We start from the raw sequence: 12,774 nt of genomic DNA on the forward strand, positions 1-12,774 counted from the left end.
TGTTTTGGGCTAAAAACGCCTTACTATACATGGTGGTTTTTTTTGGGCTAAAAACGCCTTACTATACATGGTTGTGTTTTTCTGTCTATAAATGCCTTACTATACAAGGTCGTTTTTTTGGGGCTAAAAAAACCCTGACTATAATTGGTCGTTTTTTTCGGCTAAAAATGCCTTACTATACATGGTCGTTTTTTTGGGCTAAAAACGCCTTACTATACATGGTCGTTTTTTTGGGCTTAAAACGCCTTACTATACATGGTCGTTTTTTTTCTTCTAAAAACGCCTTACTATACATGGTCGTTTTTTTGGGCTAAAAACGCCTTACTATACATTGTCGTTTTTTTGGGCTAAAAACGCCTTACTATACATGGTCTTTTGCTTGGGCTAAAAACGCCTTACTATACATGGTCGTGTTTTGGGCTAAAAACGCCTTACTATACATGGTGGTTTTTTTGGGCTAAAAACGCCTTACTATACATGGTCGTTTTTTTCCGGCTAAAAATGCCTTACTATACATGGTCGTTTTTTTTCTGCTAAAAACGCCTTACTATACATGGTCATTTTTTTGGGGTAAAAACGCCTTATTATACATTGTCGTTTTTTTGGGCTAAAAACGCCTTACTATACATGGTCTTTTGCTTGGGCTAAAAACGGCTTACTATACATGGTCGTGTTTTTTCGGCTAAAAACGCCTTCCTATACATGGTCATTTTTTGGGCTGAAAACGCCTTACTATACATGGTCGTTTTTTTCTGCTAAAAACGCCTTACTATACATGGTCGTTTTTTTGGGATAAAAACGCCTTACATGGTCTTTTTTCCGGCTAAAAATGCCTTACTATACATGGTCGTTTTTTTTTCGGCTAAAAAAGCCTTACTATACATGGTCCTTTTTTTCGGGCTAAAACACCTTACTATACATGGTCGTTTCTTGGGCTAAAAACGCCTTACTATACATGGTCGTGTTTTTCTGTCTATAAATGCCTTACTATACAAGGTCGTTTTTTTTTGGCTAAAAGCGCCTTACTATACATGGTCGTTTTTTTCGGCTAAAAACGCCTTACGATACATGGTGGTTTTTTTGGGCTAAAATCGCCTTATTATAGATGGTCGTTTTTTTTCGGCTAAAAACGCCTTACTGTACATGGTCGTTTTTTGGGGCTAAAACCGCCTTACTATACATGGTCGTTTTTTTCGGCTAAAAATGCCTTACTTTACATGGTCTTTTTTTTCGGGCTAAAAACACCTTACTATACATGGTCGTTTTTTTGGGCTAAAAACGCCTTACCATACATGGTGGTTTTTTGTACAGCTAAAAACGCCTTACTATACATGGTCGTTTTTTTCTGCTAAAAACGCCTTACTATACATGGGTGTTTTTTTCTGCTAAAAACACCTTACTATACATGGTCGTTTTTTTTCTGCTAAAAACGCCTTACTATACATGGTCGTTTTTTTTGGGCTAAAAACGCCTTCCGATACATGGTGTTTTTTTTCGGCTAAAAACGCCTTACTATACATGGTTGTTTTTTTTTCTGCTAAAAACACCTTACTATACATGGTCGTTTTTTTTCTGCTAAAAACGCCTTACTATACATGGTCGTTTTTTTGGGCTAAAAACGCCTTACTATACATGGTCGTTTTTTTGGGCTAAAAACGCCTTACTCTACATGGTCTTTTTTTGTACAGCTAAAAACGCCTTACTCTACATGGTCTTTTTTTGTACAGCTAAAAACGCCTTACTATACATGGTCTTTTTTTGGGCTAAAAACGCCTTACTATACATGGTCATTTTTTTTTCCGGCTAAACACGCCTTACGATACATGGTCGTTTTTTTGGGCTAAAAACACCTTACTATACATGGTCGTTTTTTTGGGCTAAAAACGCCTTACTATACATGGTCTTTTTTTCCGGCTAAAAATGCCTTACTATACATGGTCTTTTTTTCCGGCTAAAAATGCCTTACTATACATGGTCGTTTTTTTCGGCAAAAAACACCTTACTATACATGGTCATTTTTTTGGGCTAAAAACGCCTTACTATACATGGTTGTGTTTTTCTGTCTATAAATGCCTTACTATACAAGGTCGTTTTTTTGGGGCTAAAAAAACCCTGACTATAATTGGTCGTTTTTTTCGGCTAAAAATGCCTTACTATACATGGTCGTTTTTTTGGGCTAAAAAAGCCTTACTATACATGGTCGTTTTTTTGGGCTAAAAACGCCTTACTTTACATGGTCGTTTTTTTGGGCTAAAAACGCCTTCCTGTACATGGTCGTTTTTTTTCTTCTAAAAACGCCTTACTATACATGGTCGTTTTTTTGGGCTAAAAACGCCTTACTTTACATAGTCGTTTTTTTCGGGCTAAAAACGCCTTACTATACATGGTCGTTTTTTTTCTTCTAAAAACGCCTTACTATACATGGTCGTTTTTTTGGGCTAAAAACGCCTTACTATACATTGTCGTTTTTTTGGGCTAAAAACGCCTTACTATACATGGCCTTTTGCTTGGGCTAAAAACGCCTTACTATACATGGTCGTGTTTTGGGCTAAAAACGCCTTACTATACATGGTGGTTTTTTTGGGCTAAAAACGCCTTACTATACATGGTCGTTTTTTTCCGGCTAAAAATGCCTTACTATACATGGTCGTTTTTTTCTGCTAAAAACATCTTACTATACATGGTCATTTTTTTGGGGTAAAAACGCCTTATTATACATTGTCGTTTTTTTGGGCTAAAAACGCCTTACTATACATGGTCTTTTGCTTGGGCTAAAAACGGCTTACTATACATGGTCGTGTTTTTTCGGCTAAAAACGCCTTCCTATACATGGTCATTTTTTGGGCTGAAAACGCCTTACTATACATGGTCGTTTTTTTCTGCTAAAAACGCCTTACTATACATGGTCGTTTTTTTGGGATAAAAACGCCTTACTATACATGGTCTTTTTTCCGGCTAAAAATGCCTTACTATACATGGTCGTTTTTTTTTCGGCTAAAAAAGCCTTACTATACATGGTCCTTTTTTTCGGGCTAAAACACCTTACTATACATGGTCGTTTTTTGGGCTAAAAACGCCTTACTATACATGGTCGTGTTTTTCTGTCTATAAATGCCTTACTATACAAGGTCGTTTTTTTTTGGCTAAAAGCGCCTTAATATACATGGTCGTTTTTTTCGGCTAAAAACGCCTTACGATACATGGTGGTTTTTTTGGGGTAAAATCGCCTTATTATAGATGGTCGTTTTTTTCGGCTAAAAACGCCTTACTATACATGGTCGTTTTTTCTGCTAAAAACGCCTTACTATACATGGTCGTTTTTTTCGGCTAAAAACGCCTTACTGTACATGGTCGTTTTTTGGGGCTAAAAACGCCTTACTATACATGGTCGTTTTTTTCGGCTAAAAATGCCTTACTTTACATGGTCTTTTTTTTCGGGCTAAAAACACCTTACTATACATGGTCGTTTTTTTGGGCTAAAAACGCCTTACCATACATGGTGGTTTTTTGTACAGCTAAAAACGCCTTACTATACATGGTCGTTTTTTTCTGCTAAAAACGCCTTACTATACATGGTTGTTTTTTTCTGCTAAAAACACCTTACTATACATGGTCGTTTTTTTTCTGCTAAAAACGCCTTACTATACATGGTCGTTTTTTTTCGGCTAAAAACGCCTTCCGATACATGGTGGTTTTTTTCGGCTAAAAACGCCTTACTATACATGGTCGTTTTTTTTTCGGCTAAAAACGCCTTACCATACATGGTCGTTTTTTTGGGGCTAAAAACGCCATCCGATACATGGTGGTTTTTTTCGGCTAAAAACGCCTTACTATACATGGTCGTTTTTTTTCTGCTAAAAACGCCTTACTATACATGGTCGTTTTTTTTGGGCTAAAAACGCCTTACTATACATGGTCATTTTTTTGGGCTAAAAACGCCTTACTATACATTGTCGTTTTTTTGGGCTAAAAACGCCTTACTATACATGGTCGGTTTTTTTTGAGCTAAAAACGCCTTACTATACATTGTCGTTTTTTTGGGCTAAAAACGCCTTACCATACATGGTGGTTTTTTTCAGCTAAAAACGCCTTACTATACATGGTCGTTTTTTTTTTCGGCTAAAAACGCCTTACTATACATGGTCGTTTTTTTGGGCTAAAAACGCCTTACTATACATGGTCGTTTTTTTCTGCTAAAAACGCCTTACTATACATGGTCGTTTTTTTGGGATAAAAACGCCTTACTATACATGGTCTTTTTTCCGGCTAAAAATGCCTTACTATACATGGTCGTTTTTTTTTCGGCTAAAAAAGCCTTACTATACATGGTCGTTTTTTTCGGCAAAAAACGCCTTACTATACATGGTCCTTTTTTTCGGGCTAAAACACCTTACTATACATGGTCGTTTTTTGGGCTAAAAACGCCTTATTATAGATGGTCGTTTTTTTCGGCTAAAAACGCCTTACTATACATGGTCGTTTTTTCTGCTAAAAACGCCTTACTATACATGGTCGTTTTTTTGGGGCTAAAAACACCTTACTATACATGGTCGTTTTTTTGGGGCTAAAAACGCCTTACTATACATGGTGGTTTTTTTCGGCTAAAAATGCCTTACTCTACATGGTCGTTTTTTTTGGGGCTAAAAACGCCTTACCATACATGGTGGTTTTTTGTACAGCTAAAAACGCCTTACTATACATGGTCGTTTTTTTCTGCTAAAAACGCCTTACTATACATGGTTGTTTTTTTCTGCTAAAAACACCTTACTATACATGGTCGTTTTTTTTCTGCTAAAAACGCCTTACTATACATGGTCGTTTTTTTTGGGCTAAAAACGCCTTCCGATACATGGTGGTTTTTTTCGGCTAAAAACGCCTTACTATACATGGTCGTTTTTTTTCGGCTAAAAACGCCTTACTATACATGGTCGTTTTTTTGGGGCTAAAAACGCCTTCCGATACATGGTGGTTTTTTTTCGGCTAAAAACGCCTTACTATACATGGTCGTTTTTTTTCTGCTAAAAACGCCTTACTATACATGGTCGTTTTTTTTTTGGGCTAAAAACGCCTTACTATACATGGTCATTTTTTTGGGCTAAAAACGCCTTACTATGCATTGTCGTTTTTTTGGGCTAAAAACGCCTTACTATACATGGTCTTTTTTTTTTGGCTAAAAACGCCTTACTATGCATTGTCGTTTTTTTGGGCTAAAAACGCCTTACCATACATGGTGGTTTTTTTCTGCTAAAAACGCCTTACTATACATGGTCGTTTTTTTTTTTCGGCTAAAAACGCCTTACTATACATGGTCGTTTTTTTGGGCTAAAAACGCCTTACTATACATGGTCATGTTTTTTGCGCTAAAAACGCCTTACTATACCTGGTCCTTTTTTTGGGCTAAAAACGCCTTACTATACATGGTCGTTTTTTTCGGCTAAAAACGCCTTACTATACATGGTCGTTTTTTTTGGGCTAAAAACGCCTTCCGATACATGGTGGTTTTTTTTCGGCTAAAAACGCCTTACTATACATGGTCGTTTTTTTTCTGCTAAAAACGCCTTACTATACATGGTCGTTTTTTTTTGGGCTAAAAACGCCTTACTATACATGGTCATTTTTTTGGGCTAAAAACGCCTTACTATACATTGTCTTTTTTTTTGGGCTAAAAACGCCTTACTATACATGGTCTTTTGCTTGGGCTAAAAACGCCTTACTATACATGGTCGTGTTTTTTCGGCTAAAAACGGCTTACTATACATGGTAGTTTTTTGTACAGCTAAAAATGCCTTACTATACATGGTCGTTTTTTCGGCTAAAAATGCCTTATAATACATGGTGGTTTTTTTTCTGCTAAAAACGCCTTACTATACATGGTCGTTTTTTTGGGCTAAAAACGCCTTACTATACATGGTCTTTTTTTTTCCGGCTAAAAACGCCTTACTCTACATGGTCTTTTTTTTTCGGCTAAAACGCCTTACTATACATGGTCGTTTTTTGTACAGCTAAAAACGCCTTACTATACATGGTCTTTTTTTGGGCTAAAAACGCCTTACTATACATGGTTGTTTTTTTTTCCGGCTAAACACGCCTTACGATACATGGTCGTTTTTTTGGGCTAAAAACACCTTACTATACATGGTCGTTTTTTTGGGCTTAAAACGCCTTACTATACATGGTCTTTTTTTTCCGGCTAAAAGTGCCTTACTATACATGGTCGTTTTTTTTCGGCTAAAAATGCCTTACTATACATGGTCGTTTTTTTGGGCTAAAAACGCCTTACTATACATGGTAGTTTTTTGTACAGCTAAAAACGCCTTACTATACATGGTCGTTTTTTTCTGCTAAAAACGCCTTACTATACATGGTTGTTTTTTTCTGCTAAAAACGCCTTACTATACATGGTCGTTTTTTTGGGCTAAAAACGCCTTACTATACATGGTCGTTTTTTTGGGCTAAAAATGCCTTACTATACATGGTCGTTTTTTTGGGCTAAAAACGCCTTACTATGCATTGTCGTTTTTTTGGGCTAAAAACGCCTTACCATACATGGTGGTTTTTTTCTGCTAAAAACGCCTTACTATACATGGTCGTTTTTTTTTTCGGCTAAAAACGCCTTACTATACATGGTCGTTTTTTTGGGCTAAAAACGCCTTACTATACATGGTCATGTTTTTTGCGCTAAAAACGCCTTACTATACCTGGTCCTTTTTTTGGGCTAAAAACGCCTTACTATACATGGTCGTTTTTTTCGGCTAAAAACGCCTTACTATACATGGTCGTTTTTTTTGGGCTAAAAACGCCTTCCGATACATGGTCGTTTTTTTCGGAAAAAAACGCCTTACTATACATGGTCCTTTTTTTCGGGCTAAAACACCTTACTATACATGGTCGTTTTTTTGGGCTAAAAACGCCTTACTATACATGGTCGTGTTTTTCTGTCTATAAATGCCTTACTATACAAGGTCGTTTTTTTGGGGCTAAAAAAACCCTTACTATAATTGGTCGTTTTTTTGGGCTAAAAACGCCTTACTATACATGGTCGTGTTTTTCTGTCTATAAATGCCTTACTATACAAGGTCGTTTTTTGGGGCTAAAAAAACCCTTACTATAATTGGTCGTTTTTTTCGGCTAAAAATGCCTTACTATACATGGTCGTTTTTTTGGGCTAAAAACGCCTTACTATACATGGTCGTTTTTTTGGGCTAAAAACGCCTTACTTTACTTGGTCGTTTTTTTTGGGCTAAAAACGCCTTACTATACATGGTCGTTTTTTTGGGCTAAAAACGCCTTACTTTACATGGTCGTTTTTTTGGGCTAAAAACGCCTTACTATACATGGTCTTTTTTTCCGGCTAAAAATGCCTTACTATACATGGTCTTTTTTTTCTGCTAAAAACGCCTTACTATACATGGTCGTTTTTTTGGGCTAAAAACGCCTTACTATACATGGTCGTTTTTTTGGGCTAAAAATGCCTTACTATACATGGTCGTTTTTTTGGGCTAAAAACGCCTTACTATACATGGTCTTTTTTTTTCGGCTAAAAACGCCTTACTATACATGGTCGTTTTTTGTACAGCTAAAAACGCCTTACTATACATGGTCTTTTTTTGGGCTAAAAACGCCTTACTATACATGGTTGTTTTTTTTTCCCGGCTAAACACGCCTTACGATACATGGTCGTTTTTTTGGGCTAAAAACACCTTACTATACATGGTGGTTTTTTTGGGCTAAAAACGCCTTACTATACATGGTCTTTTTTTTCCGGCTAAAAATGCCTTACTATACATGGTCGTTTTTTTTCGGCTAAAAATGCCTTACTATACATGGTCGTTTTTTTCGGCTAAAAACGCCTTACTATACATGGTCCTTTTTTTCGGGCTAAAACACCTTACTATACATGGTCGTTTTTTTGGGCTAAAAACGCCTTACTATACATGGTCGTGTTTTTCTGTCTATAAATGCCTTACTATACAAGGTCGTTTTTTTGGGCTAAAAATGCCTTACTATACATGGTCGTTTTTTTTGGGCTAAAAACGCCTTACTATACATGGTCGTGTTTTTCTGTCTATAAATGCCTTACTATACAAGGTCGTTTTTTTGGGCTAAAAATGCCTTACTATACATGGTCGTTTTTTTCGGCTAAAAACGCCTTACTATACATGGTCGTTTTTTTGGGCTAAAAACGCCTTACTATACATGGTCGTGTTTTTTCGGCTAAAAACGCCTTACTATACATGGTAGTTTTTTGTACAGCTAAAAACGCCTTACTATACATGGTCATTTCTTTCTGCTAAAAACGCCTATACATGGTTGTTTTTTTCTGCTAAAAACACCTTACTATACATGGTCGTTTTTTTTCTGCTAAAAACGCCTTACTATACATGGTCGTTTTTTTGGGCTAAAAACGCCTTACTATACATGGTCGTTTTTTTGTACAGCTAAAAACGCCTTACTATACATGGTCTTTTTTTTGGGCTAAAAATGCCTTACTATACATGGTCGTTTTTTTGGGCTAAAAACGCCTTACTCTACATGGTCGTTTTTTTGGGCTAAAAACGCCTTACTCTACATAGTCTTTTTTTGTACAGCCAAAAACGCCTTACTATACATGGTCTTTTTTTTGGGCTAAAAACGCCTTACTATACATGGTCATTTTTTTTTCCGGCTAAACACGCCTTACGATACATGGTCGTTTTTTTGGGCTAAAAACACCTTACTATACATGGTCGTTTTTTTGGGCTAAAAACGCCTTACTCTACATGGTCTTTTTTTTTCGGCTAAAACGCCTTACTATACATGGTCGTTTTTTGTACAGCTAAAAACGCCTTACTATACATGGTCTTTTTTTGGGCTAAAAACGCCTTACTATACATGGTTGTTTTTTTTTCCCGGCTAAACACGCCTTACGATACATGGTCGTTTTTTTGGGCTAAAAACACCTTACTATACATGGTGGTTTTTTTGGGCTAAAAACGCCTTACTATACATGGTCTTTTTTTTCCGGCTAAAAGTGCCTTACTATACATGGTCGTTTTTTTTCGGCTAAAAATGCCTTACTATACATGGTCGTTTTTTTCGGCAAAAAACGCCTTACTATACATGGTCCTTTTTTTCGGGCTAAAACACCTTACTATACATGGTCGTTTTTTTGGGCTAAAAACGCCTTACTATACATGGTCGTGTTTTTCTGTCTATAAATGCCTTACTATACAAGGTCGTTTTTTGGGGCTAAAAAAACCCTTACTATAATTGGTCGTTTTTTTGGGCTAAAAACGCCTTACTATACATGGTCGTGTTTTTCTGTCTATAAATGCCTTACTATACAAGGTCGTTTTTTGGGGCTAAAAAAACCCTTACTATAATTGGTCGTTTTTTTCGGCTAAAAATGCCTTACTATACATGGTCGTTTTTTTGGGCTAAAAACGCCTTACTTTACATGGTCGTTTTTTTCGGGCTAAAAACGCCTTACTATACATGGTAGTTTTTTGTACAGCTAAAAACGCCTTACTATACATGGTCGTTTCTTTCTGCTAAAAACGCCTTACTATACATGGTTGTTTTTTTCTGCTAAAAACACCTTACTATACATGGTCGTTTTTTTTCTGCTAAAAACGCCTTACTATACATGGTCGTTTTTTTGGGCTAAAAACGCCTTACTATACATGGTCGTTTTTTTGTACAGCTAAAAACGCCTTACTATACATGGTCTTTTTTTTGGGCTAAAAATGCCTTACTATACATGGTCGTTTTTTTGGGCTAAAAACGCCTTACTCTACATGGTCGTTTTTTTGGGCTAAAAACGCCTTACTCTACATAGTCTTTTTTTGTACAGCCAAAAACGCCTTACTATACATGGTCTTTTTTTTGGGCTAAAAACGCCTTACTATACATGGTCATTTTTTTTTCCGGCTAAACACGCCTTACGATACATGGTCGTTTTTTTGGGCTAAAAACACCTTACTATACATGGTCGTTGTTTTGGGCTAAAAACGCCTTACTATACATGGTCTTTTTTTTCCGGCTAAAAATGCCTTACTATACATGGTCGTTTTTTTTCGGCTAAAAACGCCTTACTATACATGGTCGTTTTTTTCGGCAAAAAACACCTTACTATACATGGTCGTTTTTTTTGGCTAAAAACGCCTTACTATACATGGTCGTTTTTTTGAGCTAAAAACGCCTTACTATACATTGTCGTTTTTTTGGGCTAAAAACGCCTTACTATACATGGTCTTTTGCTTGGGCTAAAAACGCCTTACTATACATGGTCATTTTTTTTCTGCTAAAAACGCGTTACTATACATTGTCGTTTTTTTTCTGCTAAAAACGCCTTACTATACATGGTCATTTTTTTGGGGTAAAAACGCCTTATTATACATTGTCGTTTTTTTGGGCTAAAAACGCCTTACTCTACATGGTCTTTTTTTTTTCGGCTAAAACGCCTTACTATACATGGTCTTGTTTTTTCGGCTAAAAACGCCTTCCTATACATGGTCATTTTTTGGGCTAAAAACGCTTCACTATACAAGGTCGTTTTTTTTCTGCTAAAAACGCCTTACTATACATGGTCGTTTTTTTGGGATAAAAACGCCTTACTATACATGGTCTTTTTTCCGGCTAAAAATGCCTTACTATACATGGTAGTTTTTTTTTTCGGCTAAAAAAGCCTTACTATACATGGTCGTTTTTTTCGGCAAAAAACACCTTACTATACATGGTCCTTTTTTTCGGGCTAAAACACCTTACTATACATGGTCGTTTTTTGGGCTAAAAACGCCTTACTATACATGTTCGTGTTTTTCTGTCTATAAATGCCTTACTATACAAGGTCGTTTTTTTTTGGCTAAAAGCGCCTTACTATACATGGTCGTTTTTTTCGGCTAAAAACGCCTTACTATTGTCAACGGTTTGCGAGGTGGTGATGGCGGGTTCAGATCCCAAAAAGCAGGCAGGAGGGAGCAGGCGGGTGTTTGACAAATTGTATTAAAATAAAGTCAGCAGGAACAAAATGTAAAACATCAAAATGATCTGAATGGAAAAATACAAAGTAGCAAAAGAAGACCAAAAGTAAAAGCCCGCCAAGGTTAAACAAACACGTACACGCTGCATGCTGCAAACAAGCAGCAAACAAACAATGAATCGGCCCCGGATGATCGTGCCAGGTGTCCTTTTAAGTGTCATTGATTATAACGACCAGCACCTGCGAGGCTGCCGGCAGGGCTGACGTCGCTACCCGCTGATCGCCAATCTGATCGGGACGACCAGCACCTGTGCAGGTGCAGGCGGGGCCGACAGCGCCCCCCCGTTGGTCGCCAACCAGATCATGACAACTATACATGGTTGTTTTTTTCTGCTAAAAACACCTTACTATACATGGTCGTTTTTTTCTGCTAAAAACGCCTTACTATACATGGTCGTTTTTTTGGGCTAAAAACGCCTTACTATACATGGTCGTTTTTTTTCGGCTAAAAACGCCTTACTATACATGGTCGTTTTTTTTCGGCTAAAAACGCCTTACTATACATGGTCGTTTTTTTGGGCTAAAAACGCCTTACTATACATGGTCATGTTTTTTTGCGCTAAAAACGCCTTACTATACCTGGTCGTTTTTTTGGGCTAAAAACGCCTTACTATACATGGTTGTTTTTTTTCTGCTAAAAACGCCTTACTATACATGGTCGTTTTTTTTCTGCTAAAAACGCCTTACTATACATGGTCGTTTTTTTGGGGTAAAAACGCCTTATTATACATTGTCGTTTTTTTGGGCTAAAAACGCCTTCCTATACATGGTCTTTTGCTTGGGCTAAAAACGCCTTACTATACATGGTCGTTTTTTTTCTGCTAAAAACGCCTTACTATACATGGTCGTTTTTTTGGGATAAAAACGCCTTACTATACATGGTCTTTTTTCCGGCTAAAAATGCCTTACTATACATGGTAGTTTTTTTTTTCGGCTAAAAAAGCCTTACTATACATGGTCGTTTTTTTCGGCAAAAAACACCTTACTATACATGGTCCTTTTTTTCGGGCTAAAACACCTTACTATACATGGTCGTTTTTTGGGCTAAAAACGCCTTACTATACATGTTCGTGTTTTTCTGTCTATAAATGCCTTACTATACAAGGTCGTTTTTTTTTTGGCTAAAAGCGCCTTACTATACATGGTCGTTTTTTTCGGCTAAAAACGCCTTACTATACATGGTTGTTTTTTTCTGCTAAAAACACCTTACTATACATGGTCGTTTTTTTTCTGCTAAAAACGCCTTACTATACATGGTCGTTTTTTTGGGCTAAAAACGCCTTCCGATACATGGTGGTTTTTTTCGGCTAAAAACGCCTTACTATACATGGTCGCTTTTTTTCGGCTAAAAACGCCTTACTATACATGGTCGTTTTTTTGGGGCTAAAAACGCCTTCCGATACATGGTGGTTTTTTTGGGCTAAAAACGCCTTACTATACATGGTGGGTTTTTTTTTGGGCTAAAAACGCCTTACTATACATTGTCGTTTTTTTGGGCTAAAAACGGCTTACTATACATGGTCGGTTTTTTTTGGGGCTAAAAACGCCTTACTATACCTGGTCGTTTTTTTGGGCTAAAAACGCCTTACTATACATGGTTGTTTTTTTCTGCTAAAAACACCTTACTATACATGGTCGTTTTTTTCTGCTAAAAACGCCTTACTATACATGGTCATTTTTTTGGGCTAAAAACGCCTTACTATACAGTGTCGTTTTTTTGGGCTAAAAACGCCTTACTATACATGGTCGTTTTT

Source organism: Hippocampus bargibanti, linkage group LG19 (assembly GCF_051943395.1).
Source record: "Hippocampus bargibanti isolate YZ-2025 linkage group LG19, ASM5194339v1, whole genome shotgun sequence".
Classification (NCBI taxonomy): domain Eukaryota; kingdom Metazoa; phylum Chordata; class Actinopteri; order Syngnathiformes; family Syngnathidae; genus Hippocampus; species Hippocampus bargibanti.